The sequence below is a fragment of the Manacus candei genome, unplaced genomic scaffold, assembly GCF_025592945.1.
Source record: "Manacus candei isolate 608988 ecotype Guabito, Panama unplaced genomic scaffold, ASM2559294v1 h1tg000082l, whole genome shotgun sequence".
Classification (NCBI taxonomy): domain Eukaryota; kingdom Metazoa; phylum Chordata; class Aves; order Passeriformes; family Pipridae; genus Manacus; species Manacus candei.
Window position 1 is genome coordinate 4,045,893 of NW_026138130.1, and position 16,955 is coordinate 4,062,847.

At 38.3% G+C, this 16,955-nt stretch overlaps 1 long non-coding RNA gene across 3 annotated transcripts in view; it reads right to left on the minus strand.

Annotated features, from left to right (window-relative positions):
* Positions 1-4,194: 4,194 nt before the first annotated feature.
* LOC127481804 (uncharacterized) overlaps positions 4,195-16,955 on the minus strand; it is a 37,208-nt gene continuing 24,447 nt past the window's right edge. Inside the window, exons 7-11 of one of the 3 annotated variants that reach the window (XR_007908316.1) lie at positions 16,453-16,718; positions 15,490-15,599; positions 8,624-8,729; positions 6,558-6,644; positions 4,195-5,117 (exon numbers count right to left, since the gene is read on the minus strand). This is a non-coding gene — a long non-coding RNA (uncharacterized LOC127481804). The remainder of the gene's footprint in view (positions 5,118-6,557; positions 6,645-8,623; positions 8,730-15,489; positions 15,600-16,452; positions 16,719-16,955) is intronic. The other 2 variants (XR_007908317.1, XR_007908318.1) reach the window with 2 other exon arrangements.

The window sequence follows — 16,955 nt, forward strand, 5'->3', positions numbered from 1 at the left end:
CACAGCAGCTCTGCAAAATTTATAGTGGGAAAATTATATGCATTAATTGACTTTAAAAAAAGACATACTTCTGATGGCAGGACAGATATTTGCAACTGATTTGCTTCACATCACATTTTTCAGAAGTCTCTCCTGAGTATTTTAAGAGTGATTCAGCAGTAATTCCAAAACAATTCTTATAAATTCTTTACCATGTATGGACATAGAAACTTCTCCCCCACTTTTTTGGAGCGTGCTCTGCAACTTGCCAGATGAGTATAAGATTTCTGAGGCAACTTGAAACTGGACTGTGTTCTAGGTTTGCAAATGATTGGTTATTTCAGTTTGGGTTTGGTAGTTCCCCATTCAAGAAGAAATGTTAATGGTTAGAGGGCTGCAAGTCAAGACACCAGGCTCAATTCCCAGTAATGTCTGAGACCTGACTTCAAGTACTCATCCACATTTTAAGTGCCTTATTTTCCATTGTATACAAAATACTCCACAAAGATAATACAGTACAGGACAAGACATACTACATACATGCACAAAAATAAACAGGTTAATAGTAAAAATTCTGAGACTCACTGAGAAATATTAAGAACTGAGTTGTCATTATATTCTATAAAACATTCCTAAATATGCATGGAGTTGTTTTGGGAAAAGAAAGAACTGCTACTGAAATGAAAGCTCAGGGCACACAGCTCTTAACTCTTCACTGATGAATGAAGATAAGATGCAATTTCTTTCTAGGAAAATTGTAAAATGTCTGATTGCTAAACAATGAATTAAATTTTCACTTATTTCATACATTGCTGTTGGATAGCTTACTCTAGGATGACACAGAATCTCTCTGTAACAAACCTCCAGTCCTGATATTTCTATAAGGTATATAAAAATTGACTGCATTAAGTTAGTTATATTAAAATTGGGTTTAAAACGGAGTCTATTACAGACTTCAAAAAAAACCCCAAAAAACAAACAAAGTTGTCTTTGCTACTGTCAGGAGACTGACTTTTAAAGAACAAACCATGAAAACTGTGCTTTGTTTTGTGAAAGGAACAGTCCTGCCTGTTCACTACCTGGGTGATGGTATTTCTTCTAGAGATGTGTATGGGTTAATGCCTTCAGCAACAATTCCACGGGCAAGAGTTATGGCTTTTAGTGGCAGTAACCCAATCATGATACAAAAAAAGCAAAAAATAACCTCTTTCTGTAAGTCACTGACCTCCCCAGATCCAGACAGGGGGAGGAATTTAACAGATGGCCTCAAGGACCATAAGAATCAATAAAAGACATGAACCATGAATACTATTAAATGCTCAGTTTTGAGACTGGGCATTGATTTTTATTGTCAAACTGCATTATTGCTGCAGGCACAAGATTAGCTACAGACTTCTGTGCTGCATTGATTTTGTTGAACAGCAATCAAAAGTTCAGTATTTAATGTCATGGAGCTCAAACTGAAATTCCTGCTTACTGCACAGAGGTTTTAATCAATTAAGTCTTCCCATTACATATTCTCATTCACTCTGTGTAACTGCCTTGCATAAAAACATTAAAGAATGAGAATGTCATTTTGTTATCATTAATACTCTAGGAAATTCTTTTTATTAATTAATTTAGTAACATTTCAAGATCTTCAGTGTGCAAGGCTTTAGAAGCAGCCTAAAAACTCTGTCACAGATATTCTGTGTGCCTACTCATCTCTGCCACTTGGAATCACACAACTGTAATGAAAGACAAAGTGTTAGAGAGAATAATTCCCCTGGTTACACAGCTCTGACAGTGAACTTGACCTTATTACATGGGGTCCAATTAAGATCCCTTTGGCATCTAGAATTTAAATGACCACTACTGATCACAGCTACAGCACTGAAGATAATAAACCTTCTCTCCAATACTAATGAAATATATAGTTTATCTTTGGCAAAGACAGTGAAATAACCAAAATTAATCTACCATAAAGCTGAAAAGTTACTACCAGTTACAGACTTTCCTGTATATAAACTCTTCAGACTGTGCACGAATACTCTAGCACATATAATTAAGTGAACAGAAATTAATTCTGTTTTTACCTGTGCAGCCACTTGACAATGATGACTCCTGATAGAGACAAATTGTTACTACCATAAGAGTAAAGTAATGAAAACCTGAGCCACTGCTCATATACTTTCTGAATCCACTGCAAAACTAAAAAGAGATATAAAGTGTAATTGTGTGATGGGTTAGATTCTGAGGAGACATTTCAGTAATTAAGAATTACAGCTGATAATATGAAACAGAGGGAACTATTAAAATCCACTTGTGTGAAAAGCAAGTTGAAGAATGGTTAAAATATAAACAAGACATTAAATTATTCCTCATAAACAATATGAAGCAAAATATGATAAAATCATGACATACTTGAAATGTCCAAAGGAAGGAAAGCAATGAGATTAATTAAGGCTTGGGCACCATAGATGAGAGTTATAAGCATATGAAGGGACAGCATAGCCTGAAATAAATCACATACACAGCTAAAAGTCAGTACTACAACAGCAAAATAACTCCCTTGATATAAAGTGAAGAGGATGAAAATCAGCCAACTAGCTCAGGGGTAAATAACTTTTCACACCTTCCTATTAAAAGGGAAATAGGGATCACTTGACAAAAAAAGGCTGCTGATAAAAACAACTAGTGGACTTTGGGTAGGTCTCAGATTAACCAGTCTGAATGTTAGCAGACAGATCTGATAGAAGAGTTTTGATGGTCTAGAAGTAAAAATTATTTCTGGGGGGGAAAAAAGGACTATGACTGAAAAAGAAAATTTGAACAATTGATCACAAAAAAGAAGGAGAGAATGGTCTTGTCCCTTGAGTCTGCAAGCTCTGAAGAATTAGAAATGTGAAAAATAAACAACAAGCAGCTTTCTGACAAAACTAAATTATAAACACTTTCTGATGCTGAAAAAAAGGAAACAAACTAAAGCATATGTAACATATTTTCTGTTTAAAAATTCAAACCTGTTTTCCAACACTGTAGAAACTGTTTAGTTCTTTCTCTTCTGAGAAGAGTGTTCTGTACACTGTATGTCAGGAAGTAGTTTCTGAAATTGTAGGTGGTGATATAAAGCAAGACAGAGTGAGCTTCTGAAAAGAAGTGATAATTGGCCACTGTACTGAGGTAAACTCCTACCCAGTGCTTTGTGTTAACCACCAGAACTTATCATCTCTACAAACAAAGTTTTAAAGTTTTAACAAAAGACACATTCAGTTGTTTTGCTTTGCTGTCAATGGAGTCCAAGCAGGAAAAACTCCTACCAAGAAGTGATAGCTGCAACATGCAAAAGAAAATACATTTCTGGAAAACAAAACAAGAGGGGGGAAAAATTACAACAAAGATGAGAAGGAAAGGCAAGAAGTAGAAAAAGAGCTGCCTGTGAACTCCTGCCAATAACTTTAAGCTTCAATTAGTTGATCAGAGCATTGCCTGAGCTACTCCAGCCAATAAACATAACCAGCAGCACAGGTGTTTAGGTGTCCCCTATTGCTTCCCTATCCAAGACAGTTTGCCAGGATTGTTTATGCAGTAGCATTCCAGTGACAACTTCAGGAGATACAGGTACCAATGCTTCACACCACAAGGACTCTTTGGATTACATCAAGAGTAACCACTGTGTGGATGATTGGGTTCTCAGTCCATTTAGTGAGAAATAATAATAAACATCTCTTTACAGCTACATTGTTTTCTTATTCAAGTCAAGTCACAAACAGACAACTGTAAAATAGAGAAAAGCTAAATGTTTGTATAGATAATGAAGTATAAATCCAACTCTGCCCCATCCCCTTCATGTCACTAAGCAGGTCATAGAGGGAACCTAATCCAATGTGCTAAGGTGATGATCAAAACCAACCTGAAAGTACCAGGGAAAACCCAAAGCTGCACGTGATTGTTCAAAACTTCATAGAAGAATGACTTGTTCTTAAAAGAGGTTAATTAAACAAAGATTTTGGCAGATGATCAAGTATGATACACTTTCAAAGGATGGAAAAAAGTCGTGCAACTGATAGAGATAAGAAGAAAGCAACACCCCCTTTTTAAAAGATTTAACTGCTCGTACCATCAGCAAGAAAAAGCCATCAAAATTTGGCTCCTCTTTCAGACACATTCCACTTCCTTTCATCTTGAAGCTCTCCTCAGGCTCCCATGGAGAAGCAGCTTTCTATTGGACAGGAACAAAAACAAATAAACTGTGAAGCTAATACAAAATTCAGCTCCTTTTAAAATCTCAAAATAAGACCTATTCCCTTCCTCCACCCACTGAACCTCACCAGACAAGAGCTAAGTAGTATTGGCTAATACCAAGCTTGGAGAATGAGCTTTTCAGGTGGGAACATCTTTGCTCTTACTTCCCAGAACCATGTTACAAGCTTCCTTTAGGAAAAGGAGAGGATGATAGTTTAAGAAAATAAAAATTCAGCTTCTTGCAGCCAAACTGAAGGACACTCAAAAGTCAGTTTGGAGACTTTGCACCTGAGTCACAAGCAAACTGGGACTTTGCTTTACACTTCATAGCACAAGATGGAAATTATCTGTGCTGTAGAGGTTGAATTAGTCTCCCTGTTATTTTATACAGCTGTGCTTTATAAATGAAAATTTGGACTCAGAACTCACAAAATCTGAGTGATTCTACTACAAGCCGTTCTTTATACTAAAAGAAATTACCTAAACCAGCATCCACACTCTCCTTAAAACAAGCAAAAAAAAGTCAGACAACATTACTCAGCACCATTTGCTATCTGTCACTACTCTCTGCAGACTTCTCCAATCGTGCATCCACTTTCACAAGAGGATAACATGTTATTCTCTTATTCTCTGTCCCTTAGTTTTTCCAAAACGACAATAGCAAAAAACATTGTCCAAATCATCAGAGATGTGGCAGTGCAGCTCTGAGGAAAAAATCCATGACAGCAAGCAAGATTTAGACATACTTTTTGGCTAGGAAAAAAGTGCCAAAGCATCCCCTACAGAAAGAGAAAGAAAAAGAGCCAGATCCTCAGATGCTGCTGTGCCTCCATTTGACAGTGGACCATAGAGGAGGGTGCTCCATCATCACTGATATTTATTTCCAGTCGTGGGAGTGAAAGGATAACTGACACCTGGTGGGAAATGAAGCACAGAATGTCTCATTGCCCACCTGTGCTCATACTTACATCATGCTGAAAATGCTGAAGGACATGACAGCCTTGTCCATATTCACCTTATAATCCCCAAAACCCTGCAGTCAGCAAGGACAAGCTTGCTGAGAAATTTATTTAGTCAAGTCAAATGCCTTTCCAAGCACGCATGTTGCCATATGGTTTTCCATGTGATACATCTACAGCTCAAATTTTCATCTGATGCACTTGAAGACACAGAGGAATAAACACATGCATTTTCTCACTGATGGATTCTGTCATTATTACTATTAGTAATATTATTGTCCCCAATAAGTAATTGTTATCCTCTTATATACACCTTTGCAAATGAATTTCTAAACCAACAAAAGAAAAATCTGACTAGTAGCTCAGGCTCCCCATGAAACATTTCCTGTGAGGGAAAGACACAGAAGCACCACCGGTCTGACTGGTCTGCATATGGCACAGCAAGATTCTGGACTTGATCACTCACTGCTGAGGATCTTTTCCGGCACCTCAGGGCTCTGCAGTCTGTGCAGAGCATTAGCAAATCACAGCACTCTTTGTTTAAACCAGAGTAACACCTCAAACCTCATTTACCTTTCCTTTACATTCATCTAAATGACAATAAAATGTGTGTCATCTGAAGATCGGTTTCGGTTTCTAGAGTGAGTTAAAATAGAGGAAGGAAGAACACTGAAAACCATTAGGAAGGAATGAAGACATTTGGGTCTTTTCTGGCTTCCAAGAAGCAAAGAGGATATTGGGAAGCAATGAAAACACAAGTGGGATAGAAAAAGCAATGCTGGGGGCACTCAATGGTGAAGAGGAAGAATTGGATATGTACTTTATATTGAAGGAGTATTTAAAGCTGTATTTGCTCTGTAAAGAACATGAAAACCACGTAAGAGATTCACACCTAATTTAAACAGATATCATCACCACAGATGCTGAAATAAACTGCAGAATACGTAAAGCTGGTATTAATGGAGAAAACATTAATGTCATCACTAAGACTCACAGCAGGTGATTTCATGAAGGCTGAAGCAAGAGTACCTCACGTTGTCTAATGTCAGCTGCAGCCCCCAAAAATTCTTCTCCTACAATCGTGGTTTGCTGTGGGAGGATGTGGGGGCTGTAATTGTCCCACTGAGGGTTTTTGATGGATGATTGTATTTCAGATATCTGGACCTGTGATTTTGTAAGCCTTACTTTGACTTATCATTACACTAAAAATAAAACAAAGCACTCAGCACTCTGTGAAAAAAGATTGTGAAAATGCCTGGTCCTAAAATGATGCACTGCACTGCAACAAAACAAAAAAAGATCACTTTTAATTTCTTCATGTAATTTTAAATAAAATTAAAGACACGAATTAAGTACAGTGAATTTTACAGACATTTTGGATTCAGGGTCACTTACTATGAAAATTAAGTGGAAAAGTCAGTAGATTCTCTATGGCAGGAGGAGTCCAGGAAGTTTCTTTCCATCTTTCTTTGGTGGATTTCCCTAAAGTAATTGAAAAAAGGACTGTCCTAAGACAGTCACACCAGCCCTTTGCCAGAGGTTACAAACAAAGCAGCAAAGCCAGACACACACCTGTGTCCCAGCCACACTGTGCAAAGCCTGCTACACAAACTGAAATGGGTTTGTTTTCACTTAAAGCTTTCAGTGGGTTGGTCCATATACAGCAAAGAGCAGAGCTCAGTTACAAAATTTTCAACAAGTACATCTACTAGAGCTCTTCTCTCTGAGCCCTTGGTCTAACCTGAGCACCCAGGTGACGAGCTGCAGGTCCACAACAGCCTTTCAACCTTTAATTTTAGTCTTAGTGTCATAATCTGTGTCATCTTTTGTTCTTAAGATGTATTTAACCACCATAAATGGAAAAAAAAAACCAAAAAAAACCCAAAAACAAAACAACAAACCAACTACCCAAATCACAGGACCTGAAACTATTTTGCTGACATTTTGCTAACTCTGTTAACTCCACAGATATCAATAAATGTATTCCTTATTTTCAAGTCAATCAGTCCCAAGCTATTTAAAGTTGACATGATGTGCACAATTGAGCACTCTCTGAGATAAACACATTAATAAATTACCTGAAAATGGTATTTAAGGGTAGAAGTCTTACTTGCAGAGCTGCCCTATTGCAAGTCTCCTCCTTCAGTAACATTAGGGAGCACTCTGACTACTTACTGTTTACACAAAACTTTCTACATTAAATGCTGAACTCCCAAATCCACCTACTTACCATATGGAATTGGTAGCACACAAATGTCGAGCCACTTGAGGTGCTGCTGTTTTTTTTCAGCAAGTGACATTTTCATGGATCCCCACAACAGCACAAAGATCACCTCTCCAGAATGCAGAGGTTATCATTTACCAGATGATAAACAGAATGGGACTGCTCTGTGCTCGTTGGGAACGGGATGTGTGACACCCTGGTGCCCACCCAGTGACAAAGGAAAATATGCTGGTTTGTAAGAGTATTTAAAACACACACAACTGTATTTTAAAGTTTCAAATGCTTCTGTTATACACTGTATATAAAGGTGAATATTCTTAAAATCTAGGCCTCCATTTTAAAGCCACTGTTTGGGCTGTTTCTCTTTACAGATACTCCCTTTACAAAACTGAAACCAACCAGCTCTGGATACCAATTCATACCAGTCAGAGTGACCCACATGTACATTGAGTTACTGTTTTGGTTCATTTTGTTCCTACTGTTTTGTTGAGTATCAAGTAACTACTTGATGATGTTACATATGTCATACATATGTGCTCCATATTAAATTTGTACCCAAAAAAAAGAAGCCAATAAATTTTTTTAGATTAAACTTTGGAAGAGGAAATGAAGTTGCATTCTTGGCCTTCTTCAATAGAAGACTTGTCCTTTGTTGAAATATTCATAAGGCAAGTCAGTTAGCTCAAGATAATGCCATATGTTCAAAGTGAAAAAACACTTCTTCCCTAAGGAGGCATGTTGGGACTACTGGGGCTGGAGAAGGAAGAAATGTTTGACTCCCTGCCAGTCTCTGAACTCCCAGAACAGTGGTGGTTGTGGTTCTGAGAACTGAGCTCAACACCAGAGCAGCTATTTATTTTTGTTAACTTGTTCACAGTTTCCCAACTTTTCAACTCACCCCAAGTTATATATATAAGCTTTTATATATATAAAATTTTAGCCTTCCCATCTTTCACAGTCTGGGTACACCTTTTCCCCCAGCAGGAGTAGCATATGAGTGATATTCAGAGTTTCAATATTCATTTTGTAGCATTAGCTTGAGTATCAGAACCCACAAGCCCTTATGTTTAATTCATGGGGTAAGTTTTTTATTTACAATTCATTAAGTCTTTAAAACATTCACGTTTATATCTGCCATGAAGTTAGGGACCCCAGATGGAAGCCTTTAAACATCTTTAATCTTCCAGCCCAATATTGTGATCCATAAAACTCCTTTATCATCCAAAATTTCTGTTACCTTCCATTGATACTCTGACATGTGAGTTCCAGTCACTGCAAATACTTGAGGGTTGTGGAATTGACTGTACAGCTTGAAGTCAGTTAAGAGTGTGATTTCTTTTATCCTGAGGATAGAATATAAATCATAAGTGGGTGCTCTCACAGTGTAAAAAGCTGCAAACACTGGTGGGTAGATTTGGGTGGCCAACACGGACTATCAGTATGGCACTTGAGAGCTTAGTTTGTGATCAAAGAACAGAATACACCAAATTAGCTCTGGGCACACAGGAGGCTACATTAGTCTGAAATTTCTCCAGTGACAGATTGAAACTGCTCCATTCACAGAGCACACAGTTGAAATCAACAGCTAATCCTTTCTAGTATTCTATACTAGAATATAGTATATTTTCATAACCGAAATAATACACTCTGATTTATAAGGCACCATTAATGGTATCATTTGTGGAGCTCTCTCAAAGTGTTTTCCTAGGATCATACACACACCCATCAAGCCTGGGATCTTAACCTTAATCCTGCTTAGGAATAAACAGATCATATCTTTTCAGTCTTCTTTGGCAGCCTGTGCACAGGCCCCTGAACTGAACAGCATAAGGCTCCCTCTGATCCACATGGAGCAAATCTAAATGCTCAGCACAGCTGACTGTATCATTCTGTTCTACAGTTACTCATCCTACCCCATAAAGCTTCTGCTTCCAGCTAAAAGCACATTTCTTATTCATTTTTCCAAGACAGCTCCTGGGGAAAAAACAACCCTTTCTTGCTGTTGAGATTTTTAAATAAAATCCACCAAGCAACAAATCCAAGATGGGAGACACACATTTGACAGTGCTGAGATATAAATGAAATTTATACTTTCTAATTCAGGGTAGGGTAGAAAAACCCCTTAAGTGCTATGAAACAGCTTGTCTGAGCACTTTGTATTTTTAAATGTCTTTCTGACATCCCTTATTTGATGGCATCCCATAAAAACCAACAGCACATTAAATTAGCATATCAGAAACCAAAAGATGGCAAGAACTGTGGATTGGAATCTATTCCCAGTAAAAATCATTGGTGTTTAGATACTCAGTGTCAGGCAGTGTCACCAGGATTAAAAACCCTGTTACATACCCATGAACTGTTCTGAGCTGTGAAGGTAAGAGATGAACTGCAGAACCACATCTCTGCTTGCCTGGCCCTAAGGATGCTGCTGGCACCTGGGTGTGACCCGAGCTCTGAGCCACGAGAAATCCCTTCAGAACCCTGACTGCCTTCTCTTCAGCTCCTTTTGGAGTTGTTTTGGTGTTCATGAAAATGCACTGAAATCTTACATTTACTGTGTAAAGTTTTTGAAGACTCTGAGAACAGCCTTGCCTTTCTCCCCCTCTCCACCGTCTGATGATCTCTACAGAAACAGCCACACTGGAGAGTGGCAAAAAACTACTCCTTGAGGCTTAGCAGGCCCCTCCCCTGAATCTCTGCTCTGAGATGCTGCTTCGAGTTCTGCCTCAGCCCCACAGAAAATATTCCTTCTTTTTCCTCCCCTGTGTTATGAGAACGCCAAAGGGCTTTGTGATAAACAAGTGTGGGTGGGAGCCTGGGGCTCTCCTTTTCACTCCCAAGATACAGCCCAAATACACAGCCAGCTCCCATGCAAAATTAAAAACATATTATTAAAGTATTTTTGCAGGCTGCATCTGTTTTCAACACCCACAAACTTGCTCCTGCCTTGATACTGCTGCCTAGTGATGTGTTTGAGCTTTAGATAGAAAATACTTCAGGGAAAAGGGCCAGCAAGGTAAATGACAGCTTTAATTATTCAGGTTGAATATGGACAGAGTTAAGGAACTTTCTTTGCGTAATTGTAAGATCTCTTTGCATGTACATTCATATCCAGCTTTAATAAATAAACAATCTCAGCCTGTGGTACTAGATAAGTTCATTACTGCAGAAGAGAACTGTCATGGGAGCTTTTGTGACTCTTCCAAGATCGTGCAGCACCTTCTGCAAAAATTATTGGTTTGCTAGTTCTTACTGATGCTGTTTGATGTCTTTGGGAGGGCTGGATGGTTTATATCCCAGGGTAACTCTGACATTAAACAGGTCTGAACTTCTAAATCTGACCCTGATCCAACTAAAACCTTGAAATGATAAATTTCTGTTTCTGTAGCTCTGCTTCTTAGACATATTCCACTGAGTCTAAACATACCAGTCAAATTTTCCAATTGCCCAGGCAGTGGCGCAATTATTAGAAAGTTAATTCCAGAACCACTGTGCTGAAATTGTTTTTAAGAGTTATTGACCTATGAAAATGTACCTTGTCAGCTTGGATTCCTTACGGGCGTTGAATATGTAGTATGTGTTTTCTAAACCGTGTTGACTGAGTTTTATAGTCAGCTTGGAACTGGAAAAATGCCAAGAGGTGCTAAAGTGTAAAGTTTTCTACAACTTCTGCTATTTACATAATTACTTTGAACTTTGCCTTGTTCTGGTTCTTTCATTATTTACATAATAATTAAAACTGTTGCATTCTCAAGTGCACTCATTTAAAAACATGGGAAATAAAAAAGAACATAAAAGCCTTCAATCCAACAGCCTCTCTCACTAACAGCTTCTATTACTGTTGAAATGAAAAAGTTACAGCAATCTGGACAGTTGTAGTTAAACATCTTCTTTGATGTCAAGCAAAGTAAGAGAGTTTGAACAAGAGACAAAATGCAGCAAGGGGAAAACAAGATAAAAGCTGATATCATTCTAACAAACATCCAAGTTTACATATGCTTCCTACACAAACTCAGGAATGGAAAAAAAGCAGTGCATTTTTCCCCACATCCTAGATACTTGAGGTTGGCCCTGCTTCAGCTGGGAGGTTGGACCTGATCTCTCTACCAACCCAGCTATTCCTATTCTAATCCCCTTCTCAAATCACTTCAAAATGGCTGGAAACTGCAGGGTAAGAAAGGATTCATATGAGTAAAGCACCTTTCCTACAGTAAGAAGTTTATTTGCTTCCTGACACTACAATTTCTCTTGCTCACACCCAGATTCTCCTGTAGGAATGGGGTGACAGCAGAAGCCACACTTCCACATCGTGGCACAGCAATTGCAGTGGGCAGTCAACTGGGATCCTGCTTCCAGGGGTCAGAAAAAGGGGAATATCACCCTACAAACCAGCCACAAGCTGAAAGTGCTTGTACCATGAGATAAACTGCTGCTTAAATTCCTAGGCCAAGTGTCAGAATGAAGATACAATTGCTGAGAAATTGCCTCCTCTGCTGAACATCATGCTGTCCAAGAAATGGATGTGAGCAAACAGTGAGCAAGTGATTGCCAAAGGTTATGTGAGTAAGTGGATTTATCCATTTTGTCCTTTAAGGATGCTTTCCCACAATGTAGAAGAATCTTAGCCATGTCAACCCCCTTTTATGGAGTGTTTCCTTAAACTCTTAGGTCCTGGTGTTCACAAGGAACACCAAGACAAATTCAGAAGGACAACTACAGTTAAAGATAGAGCAAAGCCAGCAGGTAAGAGCAGTTTCATTGTTACCTGGCTTAATAAAAGCTACCTGACAGAAATACATTTCTTATCTTTTTTCCTCCTCACAGCAAGACAAGAGAGTTCCATTTATTCTGTTACTCTGGATTTGGACAAGGATAAGTAACTCTATTAACATCAGTTGAGTTATTCTGGCTTGAACCCAGGGTAAGCAAAAGCAAAATTTAGTCTCTTGTTTGTGCTTTATAAGGCTCCTGACCCTTAAAAGCATCAGACTGTTTGGAAACAATCCCATAGCCTTCAAGTTAGGAAGGCAAAAAATCTGACTTACATAAAAAAAATACAAGTATGATAAGTAAAGTTGGTATTGCTTTACATTTTACTGACCAAAAAGATGTTGAAACATTTGTTTTAAAAAAAATAACAACACAACCAAAAAACAACTGTATATGGCCTAGCAAGAAAGCATTCTTGCTGGGTGCATTCTACTACTGAATCTGTTGCTTCTCTCCATTACTTTTGGGCAAACTGCCTTTTTTTCTTAAATGGAAACCACAGTTCTTGTCTAAGTGCTTCATGCAAGGATTAAGAGTTTTGATAGCTATTATAAATGGTCAGATTTTATGATAGATAAGAAAACATCTCTTTCTGAGGCTTCTTAAAGCATGGCTCTTGCAAGAATAACAATACAGACATCCTGGTAAGCTCAGCACAGGCTACATTACCTATTTTGTAGTCTGAAAGTAGCACAAAGTTTGTTGGTTTTCAAGTAAGGACTGAAAGAGGGACAAGCAGAACTCCCTTTGTAAAAGTTTCCCCCCATGCTGCCAATCATTGCCTCAAATTCCTTTTACAGCTTGCTGTCTTGAGCAGATTTCCTTATAAAACAAATGGGAAGAGACAGCAATGGCACCAGTGCTGGATGAAGCATAAATGATCCACGAAGCCTCCTGTTTCTCCCCGAGGATCAAGCTCATTGACAAAGATTGAATTTGCATTTACAGTCATATTCCATTTGTGAGGCTGGAGAATATCAGAGATCAGCCATGCAGTGTAATACCAGAAGAAGAAAGAAAATACTATTTTCTTCCTCTTTCTCCAAAGCAAATAGGAGTAATATAGTAGCTATCATGGTTCTCAATGCAACCACTCATTTAACTGCTTATTTGAGCCTATTTGGATCCAAACTTCCCAAGTTTGAAAGTGTACAGAAACTGTCTCTGGATTTCAGACATCACCTCAGAAGTGAAACTCCTGCTAGAACTGAAACTGCAGAGATCAATGACCTCAACTAAAAGAACATTACCAGTTTCCTTCATCTTCTCAACTGTTTTGTGCCCTTCCTTGTAGAAATATATTTTATGGCTATTTTGGTTGAAAAAAATGCTGTAGAAACAGCAAAATGCCACTATCAGCAGAATCCAGTCTTTACAAAATAAATAAAAAATTCATCTTCCAAAAAAGTGCAAGAAATACTTAGAATGAGATAAACACCACACCTGAACATCCCAGAGACACCAGAGAAAACACAGGTTTCTAATTTCATGTAACTCAACATTGCAAAGTCTCCTTTCAAGCAGATATTGATAGAGCATCCTGGTTACCTGCTGCTCCACCTGTCAGAGGTGTGCAGAGCAGGCCTGGTTACAGCAGAGCAGAGTTACCACATACCTGCAAGATTTGATAACATGCCAACTTCAGGCATCAGGCAGCATCAATAAGCTTCATGCAGAGAGATTTCCCCATCCTGTGGCAGTGACATAAAGGTACCAAGTCCTAATAAAGTATTACTCAGTAGACACCAAAGCTGCAGTCAGGCACTAGTAAACTGGGTTCTTGTTTTACTGAGGGGCTCTGAGCTACAATCCAAAAAACTGTCAGGCAAACGGCTTTAAAAGTGGCTCATTGATGCTGTTAAATATCACTGACTAAATGTCTCTAGCTGTAGCACATGATGACACTGCATTGCATTCAATCTGATAAAATTTAATCAGAAAATGCTAAGGAAGCAAGAATGGTCCATTTTAGTAGCTGTTCACCCTGTCTTGATAAATACTTGCACTTTTTACCAAGTTCCTCAGCACTGTTCATGACTGCAGTTATTGGGACCTTCTTAGTTTTTCAGCTGCCTAACAGTCACCTACAAAAAGCTCACACTTGCCTGATAATCAGGACTGCAGCATTCTTGCCTTTCCTCATACCATCAACACTAATCAAGTCTCTGAATGTATATTAGGGATTTAGCACATGGTGATAAACTGAAGGTAATGAAACCAAGTCATTGTGTTTCTTCCTTTACAGTTATTTGCATGAAATGCTTGTAGACTCTTGCAATAGTAAGCCCTACAAAAACATACTTCTTAATTACTGAAATCAGAAATCTTTTTGAGATGCTTTCTTTGTTACACTTTTCAAAATCTCAGCACATCCCAAGACAGCCTCCTTCATGTGGGCAAAGTTGGAAGTGAGCAGATGAAATAACTGCTGTAAGAGTGCACCTGCACCAGAAGAGGACAAGATGCTTCAGGAGATCAGCTGTTTCCCTCAGATTTTCACCTCTCCATGGTGCAGTTAAGGTCAGAGGGGAACACTTTTCAGTCCTGAAAAGTCATACGTGGACACATGCTATTATGAAGTCGCGGGCAACAGAAACACAATTATATTAAAACCTTAAATTGCTATAAACATCCAAAGAACATGGGCAGAAGTGATCAAACACAGGACATGTGCAGAGGCCACACCTTACCCAGATCAGTCTGGGCCAGCTCAATGCTCACACAGCAGCCAAATAGTCAATTTTAAGGAAAGATGTACACTTGCTCCTAAAAAAAGCTGGTCTTGCCACAAATCTTTAGTTGTGAACAAATAGAAAAGTTACTGAGAGTTTCAACTGGCATTTGCATAGCCCCACAAAGATTTCTATGAAAACCAATATCTGAGAATAGTAACAAGATGTAAAACCTCTGTTTTAAGGAAGGATGATTTTTCTCAGAAATAACTCAGCTAAGAGCTAAATTAGACTATTTTCCATGGAAGCAATTGGTGAAATGTTGCCAAAGTGCTCCACTGTAACCAGAGTGGACTAAGAACTACTAACAATACACCCATCCATTTTACAGATAAATTAGGGACAGAGACATCCAAAACATAATAATGTCACAGTCAAGGCAATATATCTGTCAGTATTAAAGGCCACATAGCCTCACATAATGTTGTTCTAATAAGACTATAAATCATTGCATCTCAACCTTCTCTCTGCTTTGCTACATTTCTGTGGAGAAGTTTTGGTCCCTATGCCCCCAAGCAAACAAATGAAACATTTACTGTTGGAGTCATCAGAAATATGAAGTAATATATTTTTTGTAATTTCCAGAAACTGGAACACTCACATAGTATTGCAGCAGAAACCTCCTCAGAATTAGGGGCAGCTGTAACCAAGTTGGAAGTTCAAAGTAGAATGCTGATCCACTCACAAGTTTCTCCAAGTTGATGCTGGCTCCTTAAAAAAAAAAAAAAGGATAATTAAAATGAGGTTTTAAAAAGTTGAGACATAAGCAGGAAAGAATAGAGCACAGCAGAAATAAGTGTGCTTCTAAGCAACAACAACAGGTTCCTGCACACACACTCCCCACACTCCCTGCCAGAAGGAGACAGAGACAAAAGACAATAAAGTTCTATAGAGACAAAAAACAACAAGACTTCAGTAAAGGTTCTGATCTAAATAATTCCTGTATGCACAGCTGATAAGTTAATAGATCTATTTTTATACCTTTGAGAATAAGAAAGACAGATGGAAGATTTAAACGTTTTTACAAAACTGTAGCAGTAAACAGCTGTATTTTTCTCAATTGTGTTTACATTATCTATCATTTTTCTCTCTCCAGTTCATAGAGATTTTAAATATAGGGTTGAGTTGGTAGCTTCTAATTGCAATTGTTTTGGATAATATTTCATGCAGTGATACATTACAGCGTAAGAGTTGTGCTTTCAGACTTCCAAGCCTTCAGTTTACATGACAAATAGCCAAAATTCCATTGTTTTGTGTGTTTGGGTCCATTACAGTACAAAAATACCTGAATATGCAACCAAAAAGATAATGTGCATCTCTAATATATAGCTAAATGAAACTAGCAGTAACCCCATACTCAATGTCCGCTCTCTAATTATGACTATTTGCCTGTTTGTTCTTGAAATCAAAGTTTTAGTCACAAACTGGAGGAGAGATTTTATTTTTCTCCACAGAACTTAAACCCATACAAGAAAGTTTTAATGCTTTTGTGCTGGGGTAATCCTAAAAATAAATAGTACATATTGTAACAGTTTGTAGTCTCATGACAGGAGATGGAACTCACCAGCAGATTCAAAACAGAGTCATTTGAAATACTTCTGCCTTGTTCCCAACCAACACTTGTTGTTTTCAAGTGATTGTTTGGGTTGTGACTCTTCAGGCTTCCAGAGGAGTGTCAGCCCTGTCAGCATCACCCACAATATCTTTGGGCTGGAGTCTGCCACCATCCACAGGGGGATCAAACTGGTACTCCTTGTGCTACCTCACCTTCATGTCCAGGTTTCTGGTTTTCCCAAGGGCTTGAATTAAAATCAAGCCTTCTGTTTTCCCCTTGGTGACAGAGAAGAGCATCATCTCATTCCAAGTAACCTCAAGGCAAGAGAGTGAAATTTGTCCTTCCTACACCATGTGTGCTGTTAATGATTATCTAGAGAAGCACAATTGTTATTCCAGCAGATATCAAAAGACCATGACTATTTATACCATCCCAGAAAGCAGTTTCCTTAAAGATTGCTATCCTATCTACTTTTTTGTGAGCCAGACTTGCTTTTTTTAACCTCTTACCTT